We start from the raw sequence: 8,728 nt of genomic DNA, 5'->3' as shown, positions 1-8,728 counted from the left end.
TTAAATCATATAGTATTTTCATTTGTGCATTTAAATGCTATTAAATATTACAAATGCTCAAATAATCATAAACTAAAATGTTTACTGTTGGATATATTCTAAACAGTAGCCATGTTTAGTTTCATGATTTTTGAAAGTGTCTGAGTATTTTTTTAATAAAGCCCTAAATTTACAGAATAATAGAAAACTGAGATAATTTGAAAAAGAGAGAGAGAGAAAGACCCGTACCTGGGCCACTTACCTGTAGCCGGCCCAGCTTCTGCGCGGCCCGTTACTGTGCAGCCCAGCTGCCAGTCATCTTCCTCCCCCTCGCCCCGAAGCAGCTGCGTGCTGGACGCACGCGCGCTGACGCCGGCCACCTCCTGCTTCGCCGTGGCAGCCTCCCCGACTTCCTCGCGATGCCACGGAGACGTCCCCGACCCCCTCTCACTTCTTCCTCGCTCTCGGGACCTCCCTCCCCCTCGCTCCTCTGTTTCCCCTGCCGCGACCGAGCGGAGCTTGCCGTCATCGTCGCCGTACCCATGGCCACCGGCCACCCCTAGCCTCGCCGATGCACCCAGGAGCTCCGCCTCGACCCCCTCTTCCTCCCCACCGATCCACAGCCCTCCGGAAGCCCTGCATCGCTGCCATCGCCGTCGTCTTCTACCTCGGACCCGCCGGCCATCTTCGTCAAATTCGCCGGCTCCGGACCGTCCCCGACCTCGCCGAGCGTCCCCTCGTCATCGCCGTGAGTCACTGACCCTCTCCCCTAACTCAGCATGCTCCCCTCCGTGCCGTAGCGCCGTTCCCCACGAGCACCGAAGCCACCGTCCGCCATTGCTGCTGCACGCATAGCCCCCGTGCTCCCCTGGCCTCACTGAGCTGCTCTTAGTGCTCCCCATGTCTAGCAGGTGCTGCCCAGCCTCTCCATTTGCTCACTGATGCACCGTAGCGACGCGCCCGAGCACCACCGAACACCATCGCCGCCAAAGCTCGTCGCCGGCATGAGTTCCGGTGACCCCACAATCTCCCACTTGGTCCTTTGGATGCGCGAGAGCAAGGGCCATCCCCTGGTGCCCTCAGCGCGCCAAGTTGACGCCTCTAGCGCAAGTCCGGCGTGCCCCGCCGTGTCCTGTGGTCGCCGCCGGCTGGTCTCCGGTGACGCCGACGTGGCGCACTTACTTAGTCGCTAATGACCCTACTAACAGCCCTATCTCTCACTGACATATGGGCCCCACGCCCTTAACTAACCACGGTTAACCCCTGTTTAGTTTAAGTTAACCACAGTGGCCCCACCCGTCAGTTTTGACCGCGCTGACGTGGCCGTTGACTGGGCCCACATGTCAGCGACACAAACCAGTCTGAGACACTGACGTGTGGACCCCACTGGCCAGGTTTGACCTGGACTAGCCATGTTGACCTGCTGATGTCACTAATACGTCATGCTGACGCCGTATTTGCTTCTGGAATTAAAATAAATCAAAATGATTTATAAATTTCAGAAAATGTCCTAAACTTCAATAAATCATAGAAAATTAACCGTAACTCCAAATTAAATAATTTATATATGAAAAATTATCAGAAAAATTCAAGGAATCCATCTGTACCATTTTCATGCATGTTAGAACAACTTATAGCTGCTGTTTAGCACAAATCAATTAAATGGCATTTGAATAATCACATATGGAGTTTGAATTTGAATCTTGTATTCAAACCAACTTCATTTAATCTGTTGCTAGTTGCATTAGCCCAAAACACATTCATTTTGCCATGTCATGATCATGCATCATATTGTGCATTGCATTGATTGTGTTCCCTTCTGTGTTGCCGGTATTTGTCCCCTCTCGATAGACGTGATACCGATGATGTGATCGTTGACACTAATGAAGACTCAATGTTATCTTCAGAAGTGCCAGGCAAGCAAAACCCCCTTGTTCATTCCGATAAAATCCCACTCTCTCGCTCCTGCTCTCTTTTACTGCATTAGGACAACATCGATTCATCTGTTACTTGCTGCGGTAGCTGAACCCCTTTATCCTCTGCATGACCTGTCATTCCACAGTAATTAGATGAAACCCACTAGCATGAGTAGGAGTTGTTTGAGCCCTGTTGTGCCTACTCCTTCATGTTTGTTTGTCATGCCTGCTACTGCTTAGAGTTGAGTCAGGTCTGATTCATCGGGGATGAATCAGAGGCGTGTGAACATGTCCTACTGTGTGTGAGCTAAGTGTGTGAACACGATTTGGTAAAGGTAGCGGTGAGAGGCCATGTAGGAGTACATGGTGGGTTGTCTCATTGCAGCCGTCCTCAGGAACTGAGTTCTGTGTTTGTGATCCATGATTCAGCTACTACCACGCATTGGGCCCGAAACCAATGGACCCTCTCGGCTTCTTGATCACCCTTGTCCTCTGTCCAGGAGTTGCAAGTAGTTTCTGGTGTTTGTAGCTTACTGGAGGCCGTGGACAGCGCTGACCGTAGGGGTGGGCTGTGATGCGGTAGGTACGTGGCACGGTGTACCGGATGCCCGTTTGGTATCTCGGGAACCCTGTTCACATCGTTTGGGGCTGTGAGCGAAACTCCGGCCGGATCTCCTCATGGATGGAACCCGAATAGGCGATAAACCTGGACTAGAGACTCGAGTGTTTAGGCAGGCCGTGGCCGACACCCACGTTGGGCTTCCGCTTGAAGGTTGCCGAGTACATGTCGTGTAAACGGCGGTAAGTGGTGAGAGCGTGTGTGAAGAAGTACACCCCTGCAGGGTTAACATCATCTATTCGAATAGCCGTGTCCGCGGAAAAGGACTTCTGGGTTGCTTATATCAGTTCATAGACAAGTGAAAGTGGATACTCTAAAATACGCAAGATAAGCGTGAGTGCTATGGATGGCGTTCTCGTAGGGAGACGGGAGCGGATCCATAGTGGTGTATTGGTTGGTGAATATGTGGACTCGTGTGCGCCACCTCAAAAGAGTTACATTGCAGTCGTAGTTCAGGATAGCCACCGAGTCAAAGCTGGCTTGCTGCAGTTAAACCCCACCATCCCTTTGTTGATAATGATGCATATGTAGTTAGTTCTGATGTAAGTCTTGCTGGGTACATTTGTACTCACGTTTGCCTATTTTATGTTTTTGCAGAGAGACTTCAGTCTCACTAGTAATTCCGCGTGGTCTTCGACGTTTAGCTTGTTACCTCAGCTACGATCTTGTGCCCTCGGCTGGATCTGGTAGATAGTTAGGCTTCTCAGCCCTTTTTCATTTATAGATGTCTGTACCCAGACATGATAGCTTCCGCTTGTGCTTTGACTTGTATGCTCTGAGTGTTGGGTCATGAGACCCATGTTTGTAATATCTCGCTCCTCGGAGCCTATTGATAAATTACTCGAGTCATAGAGTCATGTTGTGATGCCATGTTGTATTTGCATATATCGAGCATATTGTGTGTATGTTATTGAAATGCTTGGTATGTGTGGGATCTGACTATCTAGTTGTTTATCTTTAGTAGCCTCTCTTACCGGGAAATGTCTCCTAGTGTTTCCACCGAGCCATGGTAGCTTGCTACTGCTCCGAAACACTTAGGCTGGCCGGCATGTGTCCTTCTTCGTTCCTGTGTCTGTCCCTTCGGGGAAATGTCACGTGATGAATACCGGAGTCCTGTTAGCCTGCTACAGCCCGGTTCACCGGAGTCCTGCTAGCCCAGTGCTACAGCCTGGATTCACTCGCTGATGACCGACACGTTCGATGCTGGGTCATGGATGCCTGTCCCTGTAAGTCTGTGCCACTTTGGGTTTACGACTAGCCATGTCAGCCCGGGCTCCTTATCATATGGATGCTAGCGACACCGTCATATACGTGTGCAAAAAGGCGCAAACGGTCCCGGGCTAAGGTAAGGCGACACCCGTGGGAATACCGTGCGTGAGGCCGCAAAGTGATATGAGGTGTTACATGCTAGATCGATGTGGCATTGAGTCTGGGTCCTGATAGCGTTGGTATCAGAGCTTGACTGCCTGTAGGTTACCAAGCCAAACTGGTCGAAGTTGAGTCTAGAAATTCTTTAGTTATATAAGGGAATTGATTGTGGGATGGAACGTAAGGCTCTTTTTACTCCTTATACCTCATGCCCTTCTGATCTGAGTCATCTTATCTTTCCTACGGGGATTAAGAACTAAGCTATCTCTTCTTTCTATCAGGATCACGTGTTACTAATCCGTAGACTTATAGATTGTTGGATTTAAGCCTCGGTTCAGTTCCTACTACTTCCGTATGATAATTCTTGATCTCGGAACCTTGATTTTGTGCTTCTGAGTGGCTATGCCACCATTGTTGTAGCATGTCTCCAATCTTTTGAGCATTTACAGTCGTTATGCTGTCCGAGTCATCCCAGGTTTCTAAATAGTCTGAAGCATTTGCAAAATCCCTTCCTCCCGTTCCGATGTTCCTTTGGGCCAGATTAACCACACTAATCGGTGAGTTGAGGTACTTTGTTACCTCGGCGTATATGTTGGAGATATTATTATGACCCTAGGTGTCTTAGGGGATCATCTAGTAATTTAGCCATGATTTGTGTTCCCAGTGTGATGATTCTGGCCATCATTCTCGAAAGCATCCCTGATGTTATTAGTTAGTAGGCATTCTATTTCTGGGTTTTGAACCCGAGATTCACTCTACTTACTTCATGTTGATAGTGTTTGCTAGTTCCTTCAGGATATCAGAAACTTTGCGATAGTCCTCGAGGTCCGTGGTATTTCCTTCTTTCAAATACTATGAACCGCTTATGGCAGATGTTTATTGGATCAAAAGATCACAATTAGAGTACTCTTGAGGAGTTCTCCATTCATAAATCGTGACTCTGCCAGTCCTACCTCTCTGCATGGGTTATCCGGAAGAAACATGTTGAACTTGGTTCGGCATACTAATCTATGCATCCACAACTCAGAAAATTATATGTTCCTTTGAGTTGTCTCTCTTTAGTTGCATTCTGACCCTCGTCTATCAATTGATAGTCAAGAGTATGCGTGCATTCATTCATCGATGCCTGTTACTCTTGTGGTTCGTCAAGCCATTCTATTCCAGAGAGTGACTTGGAGAAAACAAACTCCAGTACCTCATCCATATTTAGGATTGGGTCAAAGTAGTTGTGTTCCGCAGATCAAGTTACAATCCAGCTTCTGGTCTGCTCTACCCTGAAGCATTACCTTCTTTATAACAGGAATTTCATGAGAATTGCACCACCTTTTGTGAATTCTTGACATAGTGATACTTCACGCCATCCTTTTTCATTCCTCGGTTCCGTGTTGTTGCAGCCGGAATACCGACAAATGAATTGTGATGTGTGAAATCAATACTCCCAGCAACCTCGTTGCTTGGTAGTTAAAGGATAACAATTTCATTCTTAGCATGTTGGTTTTTGAATCATCCTTCTAAGACTTATCGTGCTACCTAGTTCTTATTTCGGTGCACCCTTCGATTGATGAGTTAGGATCTTGTCAAGTCCTCACTCATTTGATTATATCGTCTTGCCCTCAAAAGCGAGATTGTTCTCGAGCTTAGTAACATACCGGTGGTTCGTGATTTTCTGAATGTCTTCTCGGAAGTATCACCAGGTCATCACCTGACCGTTATGTTGAGCCCGTGATCAAGTTGGTTTCTTATGAACCACCTTCTTTCCAAGAATCGGTGTTAGATATCCCTGAGCTAGTTGGTTAAGCTGGACAACAACTTGGAGAATTGGAAGATAAAAGCTTGCCTAACTTAGCTTGTTCCAAAGGAATATTCTTGTGTAGTGTGTGTTGAAGAAAGATGATATCTTCATCGATTGGTCCCTGTGATCAGTTGCTGGACCTATTGTCTTATCAATCCTTTGATTTGAGTGTGGGCTATCGTCAAATCAAATCAGTACCAACGATGCTCGTAATGTTGTCTTATTCGTGGTTGATCCCTCGAGCATACACCATTACATCTTTGGTCTGACCAATGCTATCACCATGTTCACTTAACTATGGAATTCCTTTTAAAAGGAAACCTAGATGAATTGTTGTTGAGCCCATTGACAACATCCTTATCTCCTCCATGATTTTGTTGAACACTAAGCTAGTGTTGCAAATTTTTGAAAGCATTTGTTCATGCTAGCTCATGAAGCATATGTTTGGATGAAGGTAGTGACTTCCTTTAATTCATGTGCATCTGATGCAAGTTGCCGCCGTGGATTCGAGAAAGTCAATGTTGCTTTCTTTGGAATCATTCCAAATCAGTCATGCACACGTGCGAAGAATGCTGTGGTTTGAAGACTTGCAACCTTCAATCTATATGTATCCCTAGCACACCAAGCCACTGGTTGATTTGTTCAAGGAGAAGGAGTTCCTTCATAAGAGCTAATCCGGACTTATGAAAGAACTTCGATATCCTCGCTGATGGCTCCCAATCAGAACTCGGTAGTGTTTTATTGTAATTCTACCATGTGGGCATGCTTGTCTGGGACAACGTGTTCACATGTTTGTAGCAGAACCAGCTCATGTTTTGGAGCTTGCTATCGTAGTTCATCTCCCGAGAATCCCGCAACGTCATCTCATCGATTTGTGTTGCAAACTTTCATTTTTCTTCCTAGACTCGATGGGTCTGGAATATTCTGACACCAAGCAGATCTGAATCTCAGGCAGATATGATGGTTGGAACATTTCTCCAAGAACTATAATATTGGTTCCTCGATAACTGGTAAAGTGGATGTCGTGGCCAGCACCACCCAGCCGAAAGACCTATTATTGTAGTATCTTGATTGAAGAAGTTGGCCACCTCCCCATAAGGATTTCGTAGGATTTACCTCCGTAACTGTTCCTTATGGATTCTATTGCTCCCGAAGTCCGACCTTTTACTTGATGTTCTAGTTATCAAACCATATCTATGAATGGGATACACTAGCACATCAAGGAGAACATTAGAAGCGGAGTGCTAAATGTCTCTCGGTCGATCATCCAGATTTTATTTCCTTGGCCTCGCTAAGGTGAAATCTGAGAAAGTGTTATCTTTCTTTGCATCTGCATCATCCATCATCATTCATCATAGTAGCAAGTTGTGTTGCCAGGATCCTTGACACGGATGTTGGTAAAACCTTGATGAATATGGAAATGCTCAAGTTCTTGAGAGCACGCACAAGCGCTAGGTATTATCGCCGGCACTAACCGGGATTGCTCCTAGTCTCTTCGGTTATGCTATGACCTATTCAAACAGTGAATTCACTCTCTATTGTTGGGTTCTTCCCTAGTTACCAGAATCATTCCCAGCATTTGCATTTTGTTCCCAGCTTGCACCGCCAATGTGTCATTCTACCATGGGTCTCTTCCATTTCCGGTGATAAGCAAATTCATCCATTACGTTGTCTTCAACAAGGTAATCCACATCATCCAAGTTTGAGTATGCCATTCTACCGAACCCCTCTAAATGATCGATTATGATTTGCCTTAAGCTGGTTTAAAGAGTTTCAATGATCTCTGAATCAAAGGTAATTCTTTTTGCCACTTAAGGGGAGATATCTACGAGTCACGGTTCCGAAGGTGTCTCGTTGTGGTATCATAGCAACTCAACTCCTCGCTACGTTGACAACCGTTCGCCACCTTCTTAGGTGTGGAATTGTTGTCTACCTAGTGAACCTTCGTCATCTGCCTCACTCCATTCTTATGGATGTGTGCTTGGTCCCTCAGCTCGAGAGATGTTGCTATGTCCCATTCCGTGAGTTAATCCTGAGTTGTTCAACCTTCGAGAAGAACGATTCTTTTATGGTCTTTCCTTTCCTCTCGTTGTCATGTTAGTTGGAGTTCTCAGAACAAGACGACAAGACAAAGATGGTGATCGAATCAACGTTCCTATGAAGTGCAACCTGGATCGTGAAGATTATATTAGTCTGCGTTACCCTTCACCTTACCCTACGCTTGAATCTCGAGACGAGATTCTTGTTTAGTGGGGGTGAGTTGTCACATCCCTAGTTCTGACAATGCCTAGTGCATGCATTAGAGTGTTACATCATGTTTAAATTTCATTTAAACCTGAGATGGGGATTGACTAAGCCCTAGCACCAAATGAATTCAACTAGGGTCAAAATAAAACCTTTTTCATTGAACTCAAAATATCCTCTAAAAATGTTCAACATTTCTGGGTTGAGGTGGAAGCATCTACCAAAAATGGTTTGTATTTTTGCAGGACATATTTGGTCACTGAATTAAATCATATAGTATTTTCATTTGGGCATTTAAATGCTATTAAATATTACAAATGCTCAAATAATCATAAACTAAAATGTTTACTGTTGGATATATTCTAAACAATAGCCATGTTTACAGAATAATAGAAAACTGAGATAATTAGAAAAAGAGAGAGAGAGAAAGACCCGTACCTGGGCCACTTACCTGTAGCCGGCCCAGCTTCTGCGCGGCCCGTTACTGTGCAGCCCAGCTGCCAGTCATCTTCCTCCCCCTCGCCTCGAAGCAGCTGCGTGCTGGACGCACGCGCGCCGACGCCGGCCACCTCCTGCTTCGCCGTGGCAGCCTCCCCGACTTCCTCGCGACGCCACGGAGACGTCCCCGACCCCCTCTCACTTCTTCCTCGCTCTCGGGACCTCCCTCCCCCTCGCTCCTCTGTTTCCCCTCCCGCGACCGAGCGGAGCTCGCCGTCATCGTCGCCGTACCCATGGCCACCGACCACCCCTAGCCTCGCCGATGCACCCAGGAGCTCCGCCTCGACCCCCTCTTCCTCCCCACCGATCCAC

This window comes from Triticum dicoccoides, chromosome 3A (assembly GCF_002162155.2).
Source record: "Triticum dicoccoides isolate Atlit2015 ecotype Zavitan chromosome 3A, WEW_v2.0, whole genome shotgun sequence".
Classification (NCBI taxonomy): Eukaryota; Viridiplantae; Streptophyta; class Magnoliopsida; order Poales; family Poaceae; genus Triticum; species Triticum dicoccoides.
The sequence above is the reverse complement of the archived record's forward strand: the minus strand, read 5'-3'. Positions refer to the sequence as shown.